The 14,743-nt window shown below is 49.0% G+C and overlaps 1 protein-coding gene across 9 annotated transcripts in view; it reads right to left on the reverse strand.

Moving 5' to 3' along the window:
* RBFOX3 (RNA binding fox-1 homolog 3) overlaps positions 1–14,743 on the reverse strand; it is a 357,239-nt gene that overhangs the window by 213,717 nt on the left and 128,779 nt on the right. For 8 of the 9 annotated variants that reach the window (XM_043496589.1, XM_038371245.2, XM_038371249.2 and 5 more), the window contains one exon: positions 7,256–7,296. The gene's annotated coding sequence lies outside the window, so the exon portion shown is untranslated. The remainder of the gene's footprint in view (positions 1–7,255; positions 7,297–14,743) is intronic. The other variant, XM_043496587.1, reaches the window with a different exon arrangement.

Raw genomic sequence — 14,743 nt, forward strand, 5'->3', positions numbered from 1 at the left:
CCCAGACCAGGGATCCCCAACCAGAGAACCTAGTGATTGCTGCAGCAATCTAAACAACTTGTGGTGGAGCTACACCATCTCTTTTAGGAAGCAAACCAGTCCTGATGTAAAGCATCCATCTGATGGAGAATCCCTAAAGTTTCCACTCAGAGGGAGTGCTGAAAAGCAAGGACAGAGTGCACTCCCACCAATGAGGAGCACAACTGGCATCAAGGAGGTGACCTGTAGAAGCATGGAACAAACTTCCCTGCTTCCCAGCACAGGGACCAGGCGGAGTTCCCAAAGGTTCCCAGTCACACAAGGAAAACCCAGTCAGAGACCAGCAAAGAATGATTCTTGACCTAGATGCCTTTTTTAAAAACACTCATGGACAATTTTCTTGTATGGCAATAAAATACAGAGAAGATGCCAGGGACACTGTCCACATTACTATGTTGACAGCTATTCATAGAATCATAGAATATCAGGGTTGGAAGAGACCTCAGAAGGTCATCTAGTCCAACCCCCTGCTCAAAGCAGGACCAATCCCCAATTAAATCATCCCAGCCAGGGCTTTGTCAAGCCTGACCTTAAAAACTTCTAAGAATTCCACCACCTCCCTAGGTAACACATTCCAGTGTTTCACCACCCTCCTAGTGAAAAAGTTTTTCCTTATATCCATCCTAAACCTCCCCCACTGCAACTTGAGACCATTACTCCTCGTTCTGTCATCTGCTACCACTGAGAACAGTCTAGATCCATCCTCTTTGGAACCCCCTTTCAGGTAGTTGAAAGCAGCTATCAAATCTCCCCTCATTCTTCTCTTCCGCAGACTAAACAATCCCAGTTCCCTCAGCCTCTCCTCAAAAGTCATGTGTTCCAGTCCCCTAATCATTTTTGTTGCCCTGCTCTGGACGTTTTCCAATTTTTCCTCATCCTTCTTGTAGTGTGGGGCCCAAAACTGGATACAGTACTCCCGAGGAGGCCTCACCAATGTCAAATAGAGGGGAATGATCACGTCCCTCGATCTGCTAGCAATGCCCCTACTTATACATCCCCAAATGCCATTGGCCTTCTTGGCAACAAGGGCACACTGCTGACTCATATCCAGCTTCTTGTCCACTGTAACCCCTAGGTCCTTTTCTGCAGAACTGCTGCCGAGCCATTCGGTCCCTAGTCTGTAGCGGTGCATGGGATTCTTCTGTCTGAAGTGTAGAACTCTGCACTTATCCTTGTTGAACCTCATCAGATTTCTTTTGGCCCAATCCTCTAAATTGTTTAGATCCCTCTGTATCCTATCCCTACCCTCCAGCGTATCTACCTCTCCTCCCAGTTTAGTGTCATCTGCAAACTTGCTGAGGGTGCAATCCACACCATGCTCCAGATTATTAATGAAGATATTGAACAAAACCGGCCGGAGGATCGACCCTGGGGCACTCCACTTGATACCGGCTGCCAGCTAGACATGGAGCCATTGATCGCTACCCATTGAGCCCGACAATCTAGCCAGCTTTCTATCCACCTTATAGTCCATTCATCCAGCCCATACTTCTTTAACTTGCTGGCAAGAATACTGTGGGAGACCATGTCAAAAGCTTTGCTAAAGTCAAGGAACAACACGTCCACTGCTTTCCCCTCATCCACAGAGCCAGTTATTTCGTCATAGAAGGCAATTAGATTAATCAGGCATGACTTGCCCTTGGTGAATCCATGCTGACTGTTCCTGTTCCACTTTCTTCTCCTCTCCTCTAAGTGCTTCAGAATTGATTCCTTGAGGACCTGCTCCATGATTTTTCCAGGGACTAAGTTGAGGCTTACTGGCCTGTAGTTCCCAGGATCATCCTCCTCCTTCCCTTTTTTAAAGATGGGCACTACATTAGCCTTTTTTCCAGTTGTCCGGGACCTCCCCTGATCACCAAGAGTTTTCAAAGATAATGGCCAATGGCTCTGCAATCACATCCGCCAACTCCTTTAGCACTATTCTCTAGCAACTCACAACTGGCAGCTTCACTCTGCCCAGACTGAGATGCCAGGCCCTGAAGTCCAACTGTAAATGTTCTTTTGGAATTTTAGCAGCTACCCAGCTCCCTTCCCATAGGTGCAAATACCTGCTACTCCATCTGTGCAACAACCAAGGCATTTGCATTTGATGCTCTTGGCAAATGAATCCAACTGACATTTGCTTTGCAAATGGAAGGCGAAAGGGTGTACATAAACAGGGGTTCACAAAGTGTCATGAGGTTCACTTGCTAGCCACTGGGACCCTGGGTTCAAATCCTGAAGGTGGTGATAAATTTGTAAGTCTTAGGCTACCCCTTAGAAAATGATATTTCTCCACATCACACAACCACAATGTCATTGGCAGAACTGTGTCAGCCCAGAACAGGAAGACGCCAAAGAGTGTCAGAAGTCAGGATCGAGATGCCCTGGCAGAGCTATGTTGGGGCAGATGCCTGGCTTGAGGTGGTGCTTTTAGTCACTCTGTTTCATGAGCACCAGTCATCATTTCAGCAACCCAATCCAACGACAATGGGCATCATTCCCAAGAGCCCAGAGTACCCTCCAGTGACAAAGAGGAACCCTTCCACACAAGAACTTCTGGTAAATGTAAATTGGGAACAGCCTCTCAAAGCAGGACGCAAATCACTGTAAACAAAGTCTCTGTTGCTGTGGAAACCATTAAAAATAGATTCCCCACACTCCCCCCTTTGTGCCGGGTTTTATACAGCTGGGTTCCTTCATTCCATATTATTATTACTTTTTAATTATGAATAATTTCCTCCCTTCTATAGGAAGATGGATTAAAACTCAGAACTTTCCAAATGAAGCCCCTTTAAGATGTATTTCAATATGCCAATGAAGGCAAGCCCAGATTCTGTAGTGTTTATGCCACAGAGTAAAAATCTCTCTGCAATTAACCCTTCTCATTCCATGCTTCCTCTTAGCTTCTCTTTTTGTCCACCCAGGAAGCTAGCTGGCTTTCGCCTGCACCTCAACAAAGTTTGCTCAAGAACAAAATCAAACAGAAACACAGGAACTATGACACTTAGGGTGAAGCCCCTTTCTGCAAAGGGATCAGCACAAGGCCCAAGCACCACATAAGTCCCTCTTCAACCCTGTGGAGTTTGAGCATGATTGTATTATTGTCACCCTTGCCTGCCCGCTTCCCCTCCACTCCTGTGTGTCTGATATGACCCCCTACTCACTAGGTCCAGTTACATTTAGTGTGTATGCTCTTCAGGCCAAGGACCCTGCATCCCTTGGTTTATGAGGCTCTCAGCATATCAGGTGCTCATATAATAAGAAACACTACCACTGTTGCTCAAGGCTTCACACCCACCCACCCAGTGCCCCCAGCACTAAGCTACCCACAGAACAAGGATCAAGCACAGAGAGAGGTGGGACAGGCTGCCCCAATGGGAATGGTGCTGCTATCCTCCTGTCTTACTGAGGAGAAACAAAATCCTATTTAATGGTTCTGTCCTGGAGCTTTCTTCTGAGGATTGGGATTCTCAGCCTTAACCCTACAAACCAGAGTGGGTGTTTGCAGCAATCCTCCACTTTCCTATCATACCCCCTTTCTATACAAAACTCAGTCTAGCCCAATAAAATGTCTGCTTTAGCCTGGCTCAGCCCAGAGACCTGTTCCAAAGCCTGCAGGAACCACTGAACCAACCATTGTTTGCACTCTGCAAGCCTCAGTACAGGAAATTCTCCCAATCGGGAATGATGCCAAAGGACTGGAGCACACTGAACATCTGTTGCCCAGCATCAGCACAGCCAGGAATTCAGGAAGCGATGTGTACACATCCCCCAGTGCAGCATGCCTGCTAGCAAATGGAAATGCAAGGCTCTATCCAAGGGTGAAGGAAGAGTGAGATCATGAAAGCTGCTCAGTTATCCTGTGGCAAATTATTTACCAGGCTTTAATTTTAGATTTAAGTGAATTTCATGCTGACAAAGGGTGCCAGATGGACAAACACTGGTAACCAACACTCTTTATCCCCAGGACAAAGCAAAGGCAGCAGGAGGGCAAGCTTCCTACACACTGCCCTGCCAATGTGTTTCCCCTTTGCCCACCTCTAGGGATGAGAGGAGAGTTCAGTCTCCATAGTCCATTCAGTCCCTAAGCTCAGCTGAATCTGTTAAATGCAGATTGTGCAGGTGGGTTGTACAAGGTGGGCAACTGTCCATGAGACACTGGATTGAGATTATGAAGAGATCTCGCATACGAGTCACTAAACAGTTGTCTGCATGGTCAGAATGACAGAACAAGTTACAAAGCTCAAAAGCTGCACAAATCTCAAAGCCCTCTACAAACCAGCTCCAGCTTTAGAGAAGGGAGGGAGTGCTCCGGTGCCTTCCAGAGCAGGGGGGTCCAAATGGGGCTGTGTGTACCACCGGTGGTACATGAGCTCGATGAGCCAACCCTTCACTTCATAATTTGTTTAAGAAGGTGGTACATGAACTAAAAGTTTGGAAGCCACTGTTGTAAAGCAAGATTCTCACAAGAGTTGGGGACTTGATTTCATTACCTCCTGTTGTCTCTCTTAGATCAATTTTTAGTGCACTGTCTCATGACACCCACCTGTGACGAAGCGGGACTGTTCTTAACATTCCCTCTGAATATTGTGGGGGTGCCTCAGTTTCCCCATGCAGTTCTCAAGTATCTAGGTGGTGGGATAGGGTGTATGATCATTGCAGAGCCCTAGAGGGCAGGTGTGGGCAGGGGTCTGGACACAGAGAATGGCCGACACCCTGTTTCCTGGCAACTGATGGCCTGGCCCTTCCCCCCTGCCAGGTGAGAGAACAAAGGAACCAGGTGACCTCCTGGCCCAGAAAGGGACAAAGCCCAGAGGAGGGGGGGCTGGAGAGAGTTTCAGTTTGGGGCTGGCTGGGGACATGGAGTGAAGTGCAGACAGGGTTGTCTGGCTCACTGCTCCCCAAAATGGACCCGGCTGAGGGGTCCTGTTCTCTGCACCTACAAGCTCTGTGTTAGACCATGTTCCTGTCATCTAATAAACCTCTGTTTTACTGGCTGGCTGAGAGTCACGTCTGACTGCGGAGTTGGGGTGCAGGGTCCTCTGGTTTCCCCAGGACCCCACCTGGGTGAACTCGCTGTGGGAAGCGCACGGAGGGGCAGAGGATGCTGAATGTTCCGAGGTCAGACCCAGGAAGGGGGAAGCCGGGTAAGCTGTTTGTGCTGCGGACAGGCTGCTCCCAGAGAGGAGACTTCACCAGAGTCCTGCCTGGCTTCGTAGGGAGCAGTTCCAGAGCATCGCCTGGGGACTCCATAACACCACCCCCTTTCTTGCGCAAATCCCCATGCACCCCAACAGAAACATGGAACCCCTTTACTTTCAGTAATGGCAGTTCAGAGGTCAGTTTCCTCTGTCATGGTCTGACTCGTAACTTTGGCCCCCCCAAGTAAAAATGCTGTAGAAATATTATTCAGAGCTGATAAGGCCCTAAGGGACCATTGTCTGAGCTCTTGTAGAACACAGGCCAGAGAACCTCCCCAGTAATCTCTGCATCAGGCCCAGAATTCCTGTTCGAGCCACAGTGTATCTTTTGGACAGATAGTGTGCTTCAAGAGTTGGAGAATTCACCATGTCCCTAGGTAATTTGTTCCAATGACTATAATTACCCTCACTAGTATAAACATTCACTGTATTTGTTGTCTGAATTTGAATAGCTGCAGTTTCCAACCATTGGATCTCATTAAGCCTTTTTCCACTAAATTAACGAACCATCTACTATTAGAAATCTCTTCCCAATGTAGTTATACTTTTAAACCACCAACAAGTCACTTCTTAGCCCTCTCTTGGATTAAACTAAACTCCCTATGGGGCAGGTTTTTCAGACCTCAAATATTTTTTGTAGATCTTTTCTGACCCCTTTCCAATTTGTCAGCATCCTTTTTGAAGTATGGATACAGCATCCAGTAATGGTCTCACTAATGCCATATATAGAAGTCATGCCACTTCTCTACTCTTACTTGCATATTCTTATCATGGGCATTCATCATACTCATCCTGAGTATGGGCTGCCAGGGGAAGCATTTTAACAGCCAAGGACACCAAGTCAAAACCTACTGGCCTGAGTGGATATGAAAAAGGAGCCCACTCCGGGCACGTGTCCGGGACTTAGTCACCGAGGCTGAAGAGATGTTGCTCTCTTGGTGGATGGAGGCTCTGAATCCTTTATGCTTAAAATATTAGCTATTAAAATATTTCAGCAGCAACTACAGCAAAGACAGACACATGATTTGTTCTTTGCATCCAGGCCCAAGGAGTTTGGAGGGGAGCCAGAGGCATCAGTAGGGAGCCTCCGTGCCCCAATTGTTCTGGCAGTGTCAGTTTCATAGACGCAAGCTCCCAAAACACCACACCTTGCTGGTGATTGGATGGGGAGCAAGGGAGCAGAAGTTCTCCGTCCCCTCAAGTTGATGCAGTTGTGGCATCAGCAGGACTTCCTCTCTCCTCAGCTTGCTCAAATAACAGATCAGGCATTTTTGTTGTGAGCAGATAGGAGGAGAAGCAACTTGTCCAAATAAAGCAGAAATGAAAGAGCAATACCCCCAAACTACTGCAAAGTACGTTGGGAATTCATCTACACAGGAGCTTGGCAGCCAAAGAACAATAGGAACCAAGGGGTTTATCAGGGCTTTTTAATACAGAAAGAATCTCTGGTGTGTTTCAGCTTTTCAGAATCATCAAACAGCCTAGCAGGAGGTGTGGGGATTCGGGGGGGGGGGGGGAGTCCCCCCTGGAGACACCTCCCACTAACACTCCGAAAGCATCCGTGTGGCACTTGTACTACTGTGTAGCTGAAGAGTTCACCAGAGACATAATATACAGCCTCTGCCTCCTCAGCTCAGCCCTTAAAGGCGCCCAGCTAAATTCCCTCTGGTCTCCAACAAGGCTGCATTCTCATAGGACCCCTGCTGCTCTTGGACTGCAAACTGGGCATTCTCTAAAGAGCTGAGGAAGAGCAATGTGAAGCTATGTGCTCTTGGTGATGCTGCTGGCAGGCAGGCCACACTTGATTCTCTCTCACACCCGCAGACATTGAAGGAAAGCAATTTAATACAAGCCCCACCATACTAGTACAGACACCAGTTCCATTTGATAATTCTCCTGCAAACCAAGTGAATGAGGAGACAGAGTTTTTGTTAATGTCCTCATTAAATTAAATCATCCAAGAACAGATTCTGGCCTTTGGATGAGGGGTAAAACAGATTTGCAAAAGGCAGCAGGCCAGGGGCAATACTCACAGTTTGGCTGGACCCAGACAGCAAATCCACTCCGATCAGACCTGCCATTGGAAAAAGAGAGAGGGGAAAGGTTTGTGCTGGGAATGCTGCAAGGCACAGAAATCTCACAAGTCCTCCCTTACCTCCAAAGGAGAGGGAGAAAGCAAGCAGTATCCTTCTCAGTTCTGGGTGTGTCTGGCAAGGAGAGGAGGGGGGAGACAGAACTTTCTACACTCTCAATCAGATGGGGGCCACAATCCAGCTAACATTGCAGCCTTATTTAATTCACAGCAATTATATTTGCATTCTGCTAGACAAATAGATTTTACAAGCCCTCAGTTAAATGTGGGTAATTATGGCTGCCTGCGTCAGGGGACAGCCCTGCCCGGGCTCAGGAGGAAGAAGCACATCCCAATTCCACTAATGCTGTAAATTAGCAGGGCAGCAGACTAATTACCAGAGGTTTCATTTCCCCCCCACTCTCTCCTCTTTCTGTGGGCTATTGCATTCTCCCTCTCCTCCCCACTGTGTGCATGTGTGTGTGTGTTCAGGCATATGCTGCTGTTAATGGGGCTTCTGTCACTTCATCTGCTGGTGGAGATTATTTTATCTTGGGAACCCTCTCTCAGTGTCAGACCAGAGACTTTCAACTCTAAATCATCAACGGGGGGAACAATCTGCTGTAGGGCAACAAAAAATGAAAACGTCAACTTTTTGGTGGCAACTGTTGTGCTCAGCAGTGTTCGTGATGAAGGCTCTGGCACTGATAAACAAGGGGGAAGGGACCCTGACAGGACCCGGCCTGGCCTGACAACTCAGGGAGTGGGATGGCTCCATGCACACATGCTCAAGGGCAGGGGTGAGGCTGCAGTCATTTATTACATCATGTGCATGAAGCCGAGACAATGCAGGATTGGGACCTGCAAAGGGATGGGGGCAAGAGGATGAGGGGGAGCGATGCCTTTAGCCATTATTAAATCTAAGTGGAGAAGAATGACAGGTTTCAGAGTAACAGCCGTGTTAGTCTGTATTCGCAAAAAGAAAAGGAGTACTTGTGGCACCTTAGAGACTAACACATTTATTTGAGCATAAGCTTTCGTGAGCTACAGCTCAAATGCATCCGATGAAGTGAGCTGTAGCTCACGAAAGCTTATGCTTTAATAAATGTGTTAGTCTCTAAGGTGCCACAAGTACTCCTTTTCTTTTTGGAGAAGGATGGAAAGTCATTGTGTGAATCCACTGTTAACAGAAGGTGCCAAATCTGCTTCTGTCTAGTGTGGGGCAGAGGAAGTCCTTGGAGCAAGCTGTGGGGCACACGGTCTTCTCCCTGTACTGGGCAGAGGGATGCATTATGGGGACAGAACCAAGCATCATGTACATGGTGCTTGACATCTACAAACACTAACTATTCTTCATACACCCCAGGAAGGAGGGAGGTCTTACCACCATTTACAAATGGGGAAACTGAGGCACAAAACAGAGGAGTGACTTGCACCAAAGGGCAAACAATGAGCTGGAAAAAGAACCCAAGAGAGTCCTGGCCCCAGCCCAAGGCTTAGCCCACCAGACCTGGCTGTCTTCCTTCAATTATGCCCCTCCTGAGTACACAGCAGCTTTCACATTGTGCAGCAGTGGGATTTCAAAGCCAGATGTCACAATCCTTCCTTGATGAGGAGTAGCCAGAGAACTCCTTCACTTTGTCCCGTGGTGGGCAGGGAGGAGGGTGACACCCTATGGCTCATCCCTGGGCCTCAGAGACATTCTCACTTCCCACCCACCTGACACTTCTGCAATTGAGATTCAGTTAAGCTGTACAGAACTGCTGCTCCCTGCTCCATTGTCCACACACGCAGCACCACAATAATGATAAATAAGAAAAACAGAATGAAATCGCCACATTTTTCAAAATGATCTGTCAAAATAAACCCATGTAATCTAGTGTCATTAGGCCCTCTTGTCCCACAGATGACTATGTTGTCAAATATCAGGTAGAGGGATCTCTCCCCAGCTTCCTATCAGTCTCCTTCCCCCCTCCCTAGGAGGCGAGAGGGAGATTGGCTGGATGGATACAGGTTTCAGAGTAGCAGCCGTGTTAGTCTGTATTCGCAAAAAGAACAGGAGGACTTGTGGCACCTTAGAGACTAAGAAATGTATTTGAGCATAAGCTTTCGTGAGCTACAGCTCACTTCCACTGCATGCATCCGATGAAGTGAGCTGTAGCTCACGAAAGCTTATATTCAAATAAATTTGTTAGTCTCTAAGGTGCCACAAGTACTCCTTTTCTTTTTGGATAGATACAATTTCAGCCAACCCCCATGCTTGCAATGTATCCACCACCAACCTGAAAGCCTTTAGGGGGCCGAACAAGTGATGTATGGACCCAGCACTGTCCACAATGATTTATTAAAATAATACCCAGATGAAGTTAGAAAAGATACAGAGTGGGGCTGCTGACTTCCAGCCCCAAACAGCAGGCGGGAACACAGGGCTGCTGCAGCACCAGCACCAGGAAGAGGGAAGCAGAGAAGCTGCTTTCTATATCCTATGTGGATTCTGTCCTGGGGACCTCCTGGAACCCCAAGGTGAAGACAGGAAATCAGGAAGCTCCTCACAAGGCTAGGGTGAGGGCTCCAAGGTAAGGCACAGCCCTGGAGCAGAGAAGCAGATTTCAGGGCTGGGCTTGTGCCCTCATACAGGGAGCATTAGGCCAAACTTGAACAGCAGTGAGCCCTAGCTCTTCCCAGCCCAGGGCTACTTGCTGGCCTAAAGGGGAAAAATGTCCAGTCCCTAGTGTCGTATGCAGCGTTGCTGTAGCCATGTGGGTCCCAGGATATTAGAGAGACAAGGTGGGGGAGATCACATCTTTTACTAGACCCACTCTTGTTGGTGAGAGAAACTAGCTTTTTGAGCTGACACAGAGCTCCTCCTCAGGTCTGGGAAATGTACTTAGACTGTTCACAGCTAAACACAAGATGGACAGTTTAGCATAACTAGTTAGTGCATATTCCAAGGGCCCGTGCAAAGTGAAGTGGCCCGTTAACACTTCTGTAGTCACGGGACTAAAAGGGGTTAGTGGGTCACAGATTGTTACTGTCCAAGTGGACAGATGTTTGCAGTGCAAACCCACCATTGCTATCAGCTCTAACTGCCTCCTCCCGTCCCCTGCTGACAATCTGAGCAGAGGTGCTAAGAACTGGGAGTTTGAATTCTTCTCCCATCTCTGAAGACTGTTCCCTCCAGGGCAGACCCGAAGCACACTGACAGGGAGCGCTGGTGGTGAAATGTCCTGCCTGTTCTGGGGATAACTAGAGGACTCTAGTTTCCTGGGCTGGCCCACTCCAGCCTCTTTCACCAGCTCTGCAATGCACCCAAAAATGGTTTTAAACAGCTTATTTACACTTACAGTGTTGGAGCAGCACAGCTGCACCACTTAGCACTTTAACGGACACACTCTTTGCCGTTTGGGATAGAGCTCCCCCATCGGTGTATTTAATCCACCTTCTGGAGAGGCGGTAGCTATGGCAGCCGGAAAAGCTCTCCCGCAGACACAGAGCTGCCTACACAGGGCAGTACGGTCAGTCTGTGTTGCTCAGGGGTATGGATTTTTCACATTCCTGAGCAATGTAGTTACACTGATATAGGTCTGTAGTGTAGATCAGGCCTATGTCTACACTGCAACGTAAGCCTGTGCCTGAGCCCGGGCTCGAGCCTAACCCCCCTTGCGCCTACACTGCAACTGCGCTAACACAGGGCTCGGATCCAAGGTCCCAAGACCCTGCAGGGCTGGGGGCTCTGAACTTGAGTTAAACTGGGAGCCAGATCCTATTGCTTTTCAGTGTAGATGCAGCCCGTAGGCACCGACTCCATGGGTGCTCTGGGACTGGAGCACCCACAGGGAAAAATTGGTGGGTGCTCTGCACCCACTGGCAGCTCCCTGCCCCAGCTCACCTCCACCTCCACCTCCTCCCCTGAGTGCACCTGAGTCTCTGCTTCTCCCCCTAGCTCCCAGCGCTTGCCGTTGCAAAACACCTGTTGCAAAACTTTACACCTCTGGTATTGATCCATATCATGAAGCCCAGAGTGCATTATTTTCTTCAGACTAAATGGATGAGTCAGAAGTAGATGGCATTGTCTGCAACTCAGCAAAGCCACAAGCACAAGGCAGGGTGCGAGGGCTCACATATCGGCATTCCAGATCCCAGTCTGTTGCGGATTTGCCAGTTTGCCCAGCCCTTGGATGGGTGACGGGAGGGGAAGGGCTCAAGGAGCCTTCTCTAACCCCACTTCATGCACACTCTCATCCTCTGCACTCAGGGGCCTGCTCCCTCCCTGCGTCCCTAAAGGGACGGGACTATGCCTACATCTACCAGCACTGCAAGATCAAGTGTCAGAGGGGTAGCCATGTTAATTTGTATCCACAAAAACAACAAGGAATCTGGTGGCACCTTAAAGACTAACAGATTTATTTGGGCATAAGCTTTTGTGGGTAAAAAACCCCACTTCTTCAGATGCATGAAGAAGTGGGATTTTTTACCCATGAAAGCTTATGCCCAATTAAATGTTAGTCTTTAAGATGCCACCAACTCCTCACTGCAAGATCAAGGTGCTCCAACTAACAGGCTATTGCAACACTTTTTAGCTAGTGTAAACAGACCCTAAAAGGCTTCTGCTGAGTTGGGCTCTGCACTTTGCTGCTCCACCTAAGTTCCTGCATTACCTAGGTATGCTGCACACGGAGCAGAGATCTGCAGGAGCAAGTCTCAGAGCCCAGGTCTACAGACTCAGGCTATGGTGCTAAAAATAGCTGTGTAGATATTTGGACTCAAGCTGGAGATCAGGTGCTGAACCCTACCAGCTTGAGCCCAAATATCTACACAGCTATTTTTAGCACAGTAGCGTGAGCCCCGTGAACTGGTCTGTAGACCCGGGCTCTGACTGCTGCAAGTTTCTGCTTGCTGTGCAGATGTACCTCTAGATTTCAGTGTCCACAGCAGCTTTTCATGAGGACTTAGAGCTCCTCCCAGCATCAGCTGACGTGGGCCAGAGCAAGGAATGGATCAACGCTTTCAGGAGGAATGCAACTCCCTCAGTATCCCTGAGGCCTCAGCTACACTCAGGGGTTAAATTCTTAAATTATTTCCCGCCCCTGCCCCCAACATGCTATAAAACCGCCAGGGCCTACTGTGGGGATTGGGGACTTGGGGCTTCAGCCCTGTGAGCCCTGGCATGGCAGGGCTCCAGGCTTCAGTCCTGGGGTGGAAGGGGTGGCACTGGGGCTTACGGCTTCAACCCAGTGCAGGAGGCAGCACCAAGGCTCTGTGCTTTAGCCTGACAGGGGGTTGGCATCGGGGCGAGGGGCTTCAGCCCTGTGAGGCGTACCAGGGCTCCCCATGGGTTTGAAAATATTTACTGGAGCTCTGCTCTGGACAGCTCCGGCTGAATTTAAACCCTGGCTACACTACAAAGGCACCCAGGCTAGGATCCAAAGCTCAGGAACCATTTCAGCCTGTGGCATGCAGAGAGAGAATGGGACTGAAACAATTCTGAAAACTCCTCTGGAGACTAAGTTGTGATTCCAAGCAGGCAATCCTGGCACTGCATGTTCCACTGGGGCTCTCATCTATAGAGAAAGCTCTTACAGCATGTACCACACCAGGTAAGCCTGGCCTGGCCCCCCACAAGCTGCCCAGGCACCCGAGAAGCACTGCCAAGCCAGGCAAGTCACACAGACAAATGTGCTGCACATACAGGTATTGTATAATGGAGGTACAGCATACAAACAGGTGTGTTGCATTCCCTGGTATGGCTTGGCTATTTAATTACTTATGGCCCTCCTCACTACAGCATCCACAAGCCTCCCTGGACAATATATGACCCCTATCCACAGAACCACATAAGGTGTATACAGGGATTTCCACAAAGGGTATTGTTCAGGGATGCTACATGTTCCAGGACAGCACAGCTCCACCCCGTTCTAGTACACTGCACGGACAAGCATGCTGCATACTGAGGTCTGCCCCAGGTCTGCCATGGACTTGTGCTTTCCCAAAGGGCCCATCCTCCCAGGGAACACCTAGCCATTTGTTTCACCCCAGATTCAGTATGTGAAACCCTTCTTAGTGCTCTGCCCAATCAGGTCCTTCAGGCCAGCACCAAGCCTGCTGCCTTTCCTTCCTCTCTCATGCAAGAGCAGCATGTCACTAACCTTTAAATACTTTTAAAGCAGAGATTCCATGTGAGTGACTCCCTCTCCCCACTCTTCCAGAAATATAAAGAGCCCATTACATGAATAATGTTCAGTAGGAAAGACGGCTGAGGGACAGGAAAGCCTCAGGCTCCTGTGAGCAGCAGCTGCCAATCAGCATCACCCTTAATCAGTCTGCACTGGGGGCTAACCCAGGCCCACAGGCCCAAGGATGATTGGGAAGGCTGCTCTTTCGTGCACTGTACTCAAGTGAGCAAAGCCATGCCAGCGCTCCATCTGATCCTCATTTCCTTCCCCCACCCTCCGCCAGGTAGAGCTTTTATCTCTTACCTTCCAATGCCCCTATACACTAACAAAGGGACACAGCCACTGTCAGAGCAGGTCTGATGGGTTGGGTAGGGAGTCCCAGGCTGAAGGCACCTGCAGGCCCTAGCCAGGCTGCTGGCACTACCTTAGAACAATGCGCTCTCACAGCTATGATTTGCCTGGGAGGGAAGTAGAGCTTCAGTTGACAACAGCTGCAATGTCTTTGGCTCAGCTTTGATCCTGCTGATCAAAGGGGGGCATGGGCCAGGACTTTGAACGTTTGGGACAGCTGATCAGCTCTCACCCCACTTCACAAGGGATTAGAGCTAGCTGAGGGCATGTGTCTGTCTAGGCACTCAGCTTACCCCAGAAAGCGAAGTAGGGCATAGGAGAGGGCGGGGGTGGGAGGCAGTCAGTCATGGCAATGGCAATGGGAGCTTTGATTTATTTATTAAAAGCAAAAATTAGATATCCCAAGAGAGAAAGAGAGGAGACTCAGGGTTATCTGGGCAAAACGATAGGGCCATGTGCTTTGAATTGTTCCAAGATTAGGAAGTAGGGGCCACCAATGCACACCCCCAAGAAAGAATGGACCATGTGTCATTCTGGCTTCGTCCTCTTAGCAGCTGGAGAATCGTTGTTTCCCCTTATTTAAAGGGCACTGATCTAACCCCTGGGGTTTGAACAAAGCAGGAATTTATTTACTTAACCCAAATTCACTGTATTTTCTACCTGATCAAAATAGGACTCTCCCTGCTTGGGTGCCAGAACCCTCAGTGAGGTCTAAAGCAAGCGAAAGGACCCAGCTTCATCTTAATGACTGCACCCTTTATAAAACCCCACCAGACTGTACTTCCTCCCCATGCTACCAGCTCCAGCACCTGCTGCTTCTGATACATGCAGCAGAGTTTTTCCCAGAAGCCATGGGAGGCAACTGGGGAAGTTGTTCACACCAGCATCACAGTCTCTTTACACAGTACCATGCGGGAGCTGGTGCT

This window comes from Dermochelys coriacea, chromosome 14 (genome assembly GCF_009764565.3).
Source record: "Dermochelys coriacea isolate rDerCor1 chromosome 14, rDerCor1.pri.v4, whole genome shotgun sequence".
In the NCBI taxonomy this organism is placed as follows: Eukaryota; Metazoa; Chordata; order Testudines; family Dermochelyidae; genus Dermochelys; species Dermochelys coriacea.